Consider the following 10,470-nt stretch of genomic DNA (forward strand, 5'->3'; position numbering starts at 1 on the left):
TTCCAGTGTTAGGTTCGGCTGGGGTATATCACGTTTTTATATCCTTATACTTTTGTTTTGTTTGAGTTCCATTCGCTCATACGCTGTAAGATTATCCTCCGTGAGGTAGTGGAATCATTCCAGCCTATTGAGATGTAAACAATGTATAGGTTAAAAATAGACGCGAGGGAAAAAATCATGGCCATTGCTCAGTCGCTATATACAAAAATGTCAGGTCTATATATATAGATAGAGATAGACGTATGCCTTTTTAACGCTCTGGATGTAAACATTGTCAAGTTGGAGGGGTGGGGCTGCTACAGATCACCAGCAGCATAACACGTGAATTCTGAGAAGTATACAAAAACATAAACACGCTGACGTGCAAAGAGGTGTATGCAATAAACGGGTAATGAACCACTGATAGCAACCAATCAGAGGTCTTAAAGGGGACCAAGCGCCACTTTTCTTTTCCTGGTTTCTAATAGCTATAGGAGCTGCCATGTCCCCTCCTCAGAGCCGGATTAAGGCTAAATGAGGCCCTAAGCAAAGTAACTGATTTGGGCCCCCCATCATGTCGTAATAGAATCAGAAGATGCAGCTGCACAGCAACATGCCGCACACACCGGGCAGACAAGCTACTGGTTGCTATGGGCAACAGCCCGCTTTCCTCTGTGGGTGCGCAATGCAGGGAATAGCAGCGGTAAATTGCAGAGTGAGAGATGAATGGCTGGGACATTTGCACTCAGGGGCTGGGGCACCCCTGTGAAGAGGGTGCCAGATATCACAGCAGCAGCACTTTCCTCCTGCATCTCCAGCCTGGCAATAGCAGAAAGCTCTGGACACCTCCAAACCGGAAGCCGTTCCCCAGACAGAATTACATAACCACTCCCACCACCGAACAACCGATTTCCTCCCAAACTAGACAGCCACCATGCAGCCTCCATCCCAGTGAATACGATAGTCCAGCAAAAAATGCAGCCGCAGCGGGGGAGAATGACAGCACCAAATGACTCACATTCACCTATTGCGATCCAATCAATAGAGGTCCCATCATCCGGAGCCCATCTGTCTCCTCTAGAGTGCTGCTGCTCTGTTACTACTACTATTACTACTTCCTACTTCCTGTCTGATCTGAGAATCAGGAAGTTCAGAGCGAGTGGCTGCACTGTAGAAGAGACAGATGGGTTTCAGATGACGGGATCTCTATCGCTTTCATCATGGATAGGTGAGTGAGCGTTTGCCATCTGCTGCTATCATTCTTGCTGCAGCTGTGGTTCTCTGTGGGAAGGGAGGGAGGAGTGGGCAGCGGCAGAGTGCACAGTAGCAGGAGGGGGACCTAGGAGGAGAGCCTGGCTCTGAAGACAGTCAGCAGCGCACGGCATCATTTGACAAGACAAATAACATTTATATTGCGCTTTTCTCCTGGCGGACTCAAAGCGCCAGAGCTGCAGCCACTAGGACGCGCCCTATAGGCAGTAGCAGTGTTTGAGAGACTTGCCTAAGGTCTCCTACTGAATAGGTGCTGGCTTACTGAACAGGCAGAGCTGAGATTCGGACCCTGGTCTCCTGTGTCAGAGGCAGAGCCCTTAAAGGGACTCCGAGCAGTGCCTGTGGGTATGCCTTTAAGCATACCCACAACTAATTAATTACATCCTCACACCTACCAGCATGATGTTTGTAATTATATCCCCCTGGGTTCCTTATATTTCATTGCATTGTGCTGAATCGAGCTGCCGACTTTGGAGAAAAGTCGTCCTGTGTAATACAATGTAACTATGGAAAGATGCATATCATTTTGAAGCTCTCTTTCTCCTCTTTCCAATGATAGATAAACTGCCACCCTACGCCTTTTAGTTTTCGCTATTTTCGCAAAATTGCCATGGCCGCGATTTTGATCGCGAAAATAGCGAAAACTAAAAGGCATAGGGCTGCGGTTTATATATCATTGGAAAGAGGAGAAAGAGAGCTTTAAAATGATATGCATCTTTCCATAGTTACTGCACTGCTCAGAGTCCCTTTAACCATTATACCATCCAGCCATCGCTGACAGGATGGCGAGGGCTGGTTTATGTGCTGATGGGGCCCCTTTGACTCTGAATGGGGGCCCCAAGCGACTTTTTTTGTTGCCTGGTTGGTAATCCGGCCCTGCCCCTCCTCCCCTTCTAGCTGCCCTTTATTTATCCAGGGGAAGGTGTGAAGATAGCATCTGTGACTTATTTAAATTATTTGAAGCACAGTGTACTATCAACCCACTCCCCCTGCTGATGAAAGCACTTTGTTTGCTCTCTGTAAATGTGTGCAATAAAATAGTTACATCAGTCCTTATATGCCTGAAACTTCTGCGGCCGGACAGACCTGAGAAGTAGGAGGAAGCAGGCTATTAAAACCCACTGCTAAACTTTTAAATGTAAAACTAAAATGTTTTATTAATGAGTTGCATTGTTGGCAAGCATATTTAAAGTGAACCTTAGCTGAAGGGGGAACAAAGAGTTTCACTTACCTGGGGCTTCCACCATCCCGCTGCAGCCGCCCTGTGCCCGCAAAGTCAATCAACGGTCCTTTAGTCCTCCATTGCCGGGAGCGTCCAGCGCGAGAATCCTGCACAGGCGCAGCAGGAGAAAATCTAACGGATTTTCCGGGGTCAGTAGCGGGCGAACAGGCAGTCAGCAGAGGGCGGCGTGGGAGCCATCAGGCCGGAGGGGGCTGGAAGGAGCCCCAGGTATGTATATTTTATTCCTGTGGCATACCGTCACTTAAAGAGAACCTGAGGTGTGTTTAAAGAATGTTATCTGCATACAGAGGCTGGATCTGCCTATACAGCCCAGCCTCTGTTGCTATCCCAAACCCCACTAAGGTCCCCCTGCACTCTGCAATCTCTCATAAATCACAGCCGTGCTGTGAGGCTGTGTTTACATCTGTAGTGTCAGTCTCAGCTGCTCCCCCGCCTCCTGCATAGCTCCGGTCCCTGCCCCCGTCCCTTCTCTCCAATCAGCAGGGAGGGAAGGGATGCAGGCGGGGACTGGAGTTCAGCAGGAGGCGGGGAGAGCAGCAGACTGACACTATAGAGATAAACACAGCCAGCTCTGACAAGCTGTTTGTCAGCAGCGTGGCTGTGATTTATGAGGGATTGCAGAGTGCAGGGGGACCTTAGGGGGGTTTGGGATAGCAACAGAGGCTGGGCTGTATAGGCAGATCCAGCCTCTGTATGCAGATAATATTCTTCAAACCCTCCTCGGGTTCTCTTTAATGTTGCCCTTATCAGTTGCTGCTCAGCTAATCATCAGGGTGTCATTTAGTGATCTTCTGCAAGCGACATTGTGGGGCAGCTGCACACATGTAATTCTTGGTTAAGACAACACTGAACTATCATCTTAGATTCCTTATGGAGAAGTGGGTGAGGATTTCAGTGGCAACCTGTGAAGCTCTAGTGAACTCCATGCCCAAGAGAAGGCAGTGCTGAAAGTCAATGATGGACACACCAAATATTGACTCTTTGCAGTGGCTTACCTACCACAAAGCTACAGGTGCTCACAGCACCGGGTGTAGCCATGGCTAGGGGTGCCATTCTTCCACCTGGGACATTTTATCATAGTTTGGGAAACATTCGGGAAAATAGCAGCAGGCAGTACATATGACTGTACTACTTCCTGCACTAGATGTAGCACCCCTCCCCCTTTCTCTCCCATGGGCAATGTGTCTTCTTGCTCTCTACACACAGCCTGCAGTGAGTGAATGTGCAGAGCAGCAGGGTGAGTGGAGAGAATGATTGCTGTGCTGCAGCTGGGACATTAGCAGGGAGACGAGGCAGGATGTGTTTAGTGCTTCGGAAGTTACCTGTCATTATTAGTAGCCGTGTGCACTGGCTGCTGTAATACCAGAGTGCCCTAGACTATTGATTGTTTATCCTGATCAGAGTAATGAATCAATAATGTGGGGCAGTCTGCTGTTGCAGAAGCCAGTGATACAGGTGCTGACAGTCAGCTTCTGTGGTGAGCAGAGAAGCAAGCTCCAGGCAATTTAGATTAGCTTGATTGCAGGTAATCTTCTTTCTTTTCCCAGCCTCCCCTCCCTCCCTGTTGTCTTCCCCCATGACCCTTTCCTCTTTTCAGATTTCAGTGGCTCCTTTTAACAGCATGTCCCTGCCAAACAGCACTGGTGATGTCTGCAGCCCTGATGAGAGGTCTTCCTGCCATTTCTCCTCTCCCACCAGGCTCTCTATCTTGTGCCTCTACGTCTTTATCCCCACCCCCTCCTCCTATGCATCCCTCTCTTTCATATGTCCCCCTTTTCTGACTGTCCTCAGAGGAGCTCACAATCTAATCGTACCACAGTCATAGTCCAATGTCCTACCATATTATTATTGTGTATTCATATAGCACTGACATCTTCTGCAGCACTGTATAGAGTACAGAGTTTCATAATTGGTAGCTCCACCCACATCCTGATGGCTCCGGTACCCAAAAATCCCCCAAAATTTGCAGTGACACCCTTGGCACCTCAACTCGTCAACCCTCCCTTCAAAAATGGTTGTTGTTTTTTTTTTTTTGGGGGGGGGGGGTTGTTGTCTGTAAATAATTCACAAATTCCCTAGGTACGCCACTGACTCTTTGGACACAATTTTGACATTCCTCACCTATAGGGTGTTCTCATTTTTGTTGGTAGCTGCCACAGCGAAAATCCTTGGACTAGTTTCAGGGGATTCATGGTATAGTATTTATGTTTTTATCCCCGACACAACCAGCACGTGACTTAAGAAGGTCAGGACAGTTACATAAAGAGACGCTTTTAATTGGCAGTGAAAGGGAAAGTGAGTGAGTTGCAATAATCCCGATCACAAGTTTGCAGTAATCCTTCTGAGATGCTGTCTGCCTGTAACCAGGTATGGCTGCTATGGAGAGAGACGCATAGGGAGATTATCGCAGACTTACACCAGTTCTCTGCAGTTAGAGCAGGATGACAGCTGCAGGAGGGCTGAGAGGAGGGGGGGGGGGGGGGGTGCAATAATGACATGACTCTTTCACAGGCCTGGTGTCTGCAGTTAAAGCTCAACTCTCCAGGAAATAGAATGGGATTTGGTTAATGTGGTAAAGGTTTTGGAACTTTTTTTTCCTGCATCCCCACTGAGGTGATTTTTACTTCCTGTCTCGGGGACCTCTACTTCCTGTCTCAAGGACCTCCATGCTCTTCTGTGACTTTAAGATGCAAACTGGTGGCCCTGAGGACAAGAAATTAGGGGGGGGGGGGATCTGATGAGAAGGTCCTATCTATTCGCCACAGTACAAAGGAAAAGCTTTCATTTTTTTCTGTCTCTTTCCTATTGGAGAGATTAAGGCACTTCCTGTCTGGACAGGAAATTAGGAAAATTCTTACAGGTGAGCATACAGACAGCAATAAAAACCCCAAATCTGTTCAAACCACACTTTCTAAAACTAAAGTATAAGTTTCCCTTGGACTTGGGCTCCCCTGTATTCAAACTAATTTTAATTTGACTTTCCTCTTTTTAGAGCTATCTGTTAAAAATAAATAAAAATTCTCTTTTAAAAAAAAAAAAATTAATTTGACTTTGATGCAAATTTTGTTGCAAGTTGTGTGCAGACTGAAATTGCAAGACACAGCTAATGTCCATTTGGACTTGTTCTTGTTCCAAACAGCGACCAAATCACAACTAAATTAGCATCTTGACCAGGAAAAAGCATTCTTTAGATGATGAAGTAATGGCGTGAGCTTCAGGCAATTCACAGCGTCATAGCTTTGTACTGCATTGAGCAGTATAAAGTTAGCAGTGATGGCATTCTAAACAACAATCGGTGAGATATCTGAATATCTATAGATGCAGGGTGCCAAGCCAGGTATACAATCAGTAACAGGCAGGAATCAATCGTTTGCCTTAACTCCCAAATATGTAATAGCATACATGGCTTATTATTATTATTATTTATATAACGCCAACATCTTTCGCTGCGCTGTACAGAGTATATGGTCTTGTCACTAACGGTCCCTCAGTTACAATATAATCCTACCATAGTCATATATCTATGTACGTATCATGTAGCGTACGTATCATAGTCTAGGGACAATTTAGAGCAGTGGTCCTCAAACTAAGGCCCGCGGGCCGAATGCGGCCCCCTGAGGCTTTTTTACCGGCCCCACACACACAAAATGTATTCCTTATAGATGTGGTCAGCTAGACAGCTACATCTTTAAATATTGGTGGTCCACAAATAGAATAGCAGTACTGGCACCACCCACCCACATGGAAGCCAGAAAGCAGTAATTCGCTGGTTTCCAATCATATTCCACATCAGGTGACACTGCTGTCCAATTGGACTGTAGGTTGTCACCTGGGTATGCTTCACTGTCTGGCCTGCAAAGAGATCATTTTATGTATAATCTGGCCCCCCAGCAGTCTGAAGTATGTTGAGCCGGCCCTCGACCCAAAACGTTTGGGGACCCCTGATTTAGAGGGAAGACAATTAACTTATCTGTATGTTTTGGGAGGAAACTGGAGTGCCTGGAGGAAACCCTCACAGACACGGGGAGAACGTACAAATGACATGCAGATAGTGCCGTGGCTGGGATTCGATCCGCAGACCCAGCGCTGCAAGGCAAGAGCACTAATTACTACGCCACCGTGCTGCTTAGCGCTGTTATCTGCAGTGGCGGGTTACAGGCTGGGCTACAAGCAGCCTCCGTAGAAGCATATCCGCGCGAAACGGCCGTAAGGCTCTCAGCCCCCAGCAGCCACCGCACAGCTTCACCAGCAAACCGGTATGTTAGCTCTCAATATGCATGAAATTTGAATCCACGATGTTGTACCATGTGTTATGAATAAACAAGCAGTTTACAGCAGTGCCGGCATTTCTCATCTTTTCCTCCGCCTGCATTAGTGCTGTTATCTGCAGTGGCGGGTTACAGGCTGGGCTACAAGCACCCATCATGGGATATCCGGCCCTGCACAAAAAGACAATTATGATTTGTCACATTAAAGAGGAAAGAAAAAATTCCTCCCACAGCCCACTTCTACATCCCAGAGGCGCGCTGAGGAATTTGTGTCATGTGCGGTCAGGGGCGGCCTGCATGATCGCCTGCTTACAATCCCCAGTTTGTTTAAGCCCTCCAGTAGCCTGGGGTGCCGGGCAATTTCCTGCGACACCACGCAGGGGGAAGCGCCCCCTCCGCTCTGCATTCTCTGGGGTTACAGCACGCTGTCTGCAAGGCATGAGGCGGTCACTCGCACAGTCACATGAGACGGTCACTCGTGAAGAGGCTGGACCAAACCAGACGCAGCAGTTTCCCATTAAAGAGTGACATTGATATAAACTTTCGCTAGGTCATTTGAGGCTGAGATCACAAGACTGGATTAACCACCTCACTGCCGTCATCTTGCATTATTCTGCCTCCTTCTCAGGTGCTGTTCCATGTGATCTATAAACTGCACAAGTGAGAGATGCCTTTACGGTTTGCTTTGTGTGTAATGGGTTTTCTACATGCCGTTCCCATGTGCCACAATCTCTCATGTGTCAATCACCAGCTCCAAGGTCAAAAAATATATTTTCGTTTTGGAGAATGATTGTTATTTATATAGCGCCAACATCTTCCGCAGCGCTGTACAGAGTGTATTGTCTTGTCACTTAAAGAGAAACCGTAACCAAGAATTGAACTTCATCCCAATCAGTAGCTGATACCCCCTTTCCCATGAAAAATCTATTCCTTTTCACAAATGGATCACCAGGGGGCTCTGTATGGCTGATATTGTGGTGAAACCCCTCCCACAGGAAGCTCTGAGGATCATGGTCCTGGCAGTTTCCTGTCTGAGAACCTCGTTGCATTGTGGGAAATAGCTGTCTACAGCGGTTTCCAACTGCCAAAAAAGCAAGCAGCAGTTACTTCCACTGACATCACCTGCCAGCAGTAAAAATGTCACCATGTGATAAATATCAGAATGTAAATCAGGGAGAGGAAAGATTTTACAATAGGCACACACTGACTAAATCATTTATACATAATTATTGTAAAAATTAAGAACTTTTTGTTATTACATTATTTTCACTGGAGTTTCTCTTCAACTGTCCCTCAGAGGAGCTCACAATCTAAACCCTACCATAGTCACATGTCTATGTATGTATCGTGTAGTGTATGTATCATATTTTAGGGCCAATTTAGGGGGAGGCCAATTCATTTATCTGTATGGTAGTGTGAGAGGAAACCCACACAGACACAGGGGGAGAGCATACAAACTCCATGCAGATAGTGCCCTGGCTGGGATTCAAACCGGGGACCCAACGCTGCAAGGCAAGTGCACTAACCACGACGCCACGGTGCTGCCCACACATCAATGTCATTATTATTAAACTTTTTTATTATCAGAGTGCTGACATATTACGCAGCACTATAAACAAGCTGGGGAGACATTACAACATTACACAGGGACAAACAATAAGACACAACACAGTTATGTAACAATAAACAATGGTGCACAGATTGCAATGTAGGGATAAATATGAAAGATGAGTTACTGAGTCCATAGGGTGGGGGAGAAGAGCACCCCGAGAGGAGGGCCCTGCCAAATAGGCTTAGAATCTAAGGGGTGGGAGAGAGAGGGAGGGAGGAGCGAAGCGCCGGCCACGTAGCGCCTGCGTAATGCTATAATTGGCGGCCCGCCCACAGGTAATTCGGGGTAATTCTCCCTCCGATTTGCTACACCTCAGAGGAGGAATAGTAGTCTATGTTGCCGTAATTTCAGAGGCAGCAGGAGGGTGAGCTGGCATTTGGCTCGCCCTGCGCCAAGCTGACCGGCGGCATACTGACAAGTACATAAGAGGAGAATGTAGAAAAGGGTTAAAAGAGCCTTTTCTGGTTTTTACGTTTGTCCGTTCCCCACATGTGGGAGAATTTGCATCATTTCCTGTTATGCCAGAAGGTAAGGGAACCTCTCAAAAAGACAACCAACAAGACTTAAAACCTTTCTTTGAACAGTACAGAAGGAGGTAGAAACCCTTTTATGTTTACTCCTATCCCTAATTTCATGTTTTGCAGCACAAGAAGTCCTAAGTACAGCAACTAAAGTAGCAAACACATACTAGATGAAACTCGGCCCAGGCGACTGATAAAGACCGCCTATTCTGAGAATCTAGTGTGTATATTGGCCCCTGATCCTACTTGGAGCATCGGCGAGGAATCCGCCTTAGCTGAATGCTAACCATCGTTCTCTTCACTCCGCCCACTCGGTCAGCCCTCTTTCAATTAGACATACGATTTGATATAAACATTAAAGCTAATGAAAACTGTGGCATTTTCGATCAACAACAAAGAGCAGACATGCCGATTCTTTGAGTGCTGGATCCCACCAGGAACCGTCAGGAGTGCTGCAGGATCAAGGTTTGCCATATTTTTTAATTGCATTGAAATCTTGTCTAACGATGAAAAGAAGCAATGGAAGTCTTTAGAGATGTTCACACTTATTGCAGTCTTTTGCATTGAGCTGGAAGTATCTGTTCCAACTCAAGGGCAGCAGCACGTTAAGGCACAGTGATTGGGACAATGGAAGTCTTTGGACAACGCACATAGTGTAAATGACAGAGCGATGCGTAAGCAGCATGCATGTGGGATCGACGGGAACCCCAGTGGCCTACTTCCTGCCCAGCAGGAAGTACGTCACTGATTAGAGGGCAGCGCCACGCATATGGCACACTCTGTCATATGACTGATATTTTCTGCATTGTGATGCGCAGAAGCATCGCACCGCATCGACATGCAAAAAAAAGTGTAAAACCTGCCTAAAGGAAAACAAAAAAGCTCTAGCTCTTTTCTCTTACCAAACCTAAGGCCTGGAACCCACTGCAAACCGCAAACGCTAAACGCAACCGCTAGCGTTTTGCCTGAGCGGTTTGCAAGCTGATTCATGCGAGTTTTCGGTCGCGTTTTGCAACAGTGTATTTTTTTCCTCAGCGGTTGTGTAGCGTTTTGCGTTTCGCGTTTTTATCCTGATTGGTCCTGTGAATAATTTTTAATTTTGTTACAGTGTGCTGAACCGCAAAACGCTAGCAGAACCGCTCAGTTTAGGTTTTGCTGAGCGTTTCTGCTAGCGTTTCAATACTTTGCATTGAAGCGCTAACGCTCCCAAAATGCTGCATGTCCTGCGTTTGCGTTTCTGAGAAACGCAAACGCTCCTGTGGAAGTTGCCCCATCCATTAACATTAGCCCAGCGTTTTGGCAAACTGCTAGCGTATCGCAGTGCTGCCAAAACGCTGCCAAAAGCGCTCCTGTGGGTTCCAGCCCTAAGATACGGGTTTTTTCCGGGTTTTTTTGCAACCCCCAGATTCAGGAGTGTAGCAATAGCCAAAGAAGTCATAGCAGCTGCTATGGGGACCTTCAGCAGAGGGGGCCCAGTTGGTACTTTCTTCTTTTTTGTGATCCTCCACCCTCTATCAGTGCCCGTGCAGGGCCGGATTTTTACTCTTTGCCGCCCAAGGCCACTGTCACCAGCCG

The sequence above is a fragment of the Hyperolius riggenbachi genome, chromosome 9 (assembly GCF_040937935.1).
Source record: "Hyperolius riggenbachi isolate aHypRig1 chromosome 9, aHypRig1.pri, whole genome shotgun sequence".
In the NCBI taxonomy this organism is placed as follows: domain Eukaryota; kingdom Metazoa; phylum Chordata; class Amphibia; order Anura; family Hyperoliidae; genus Hyperolius; species Hyperolius riggenbachi.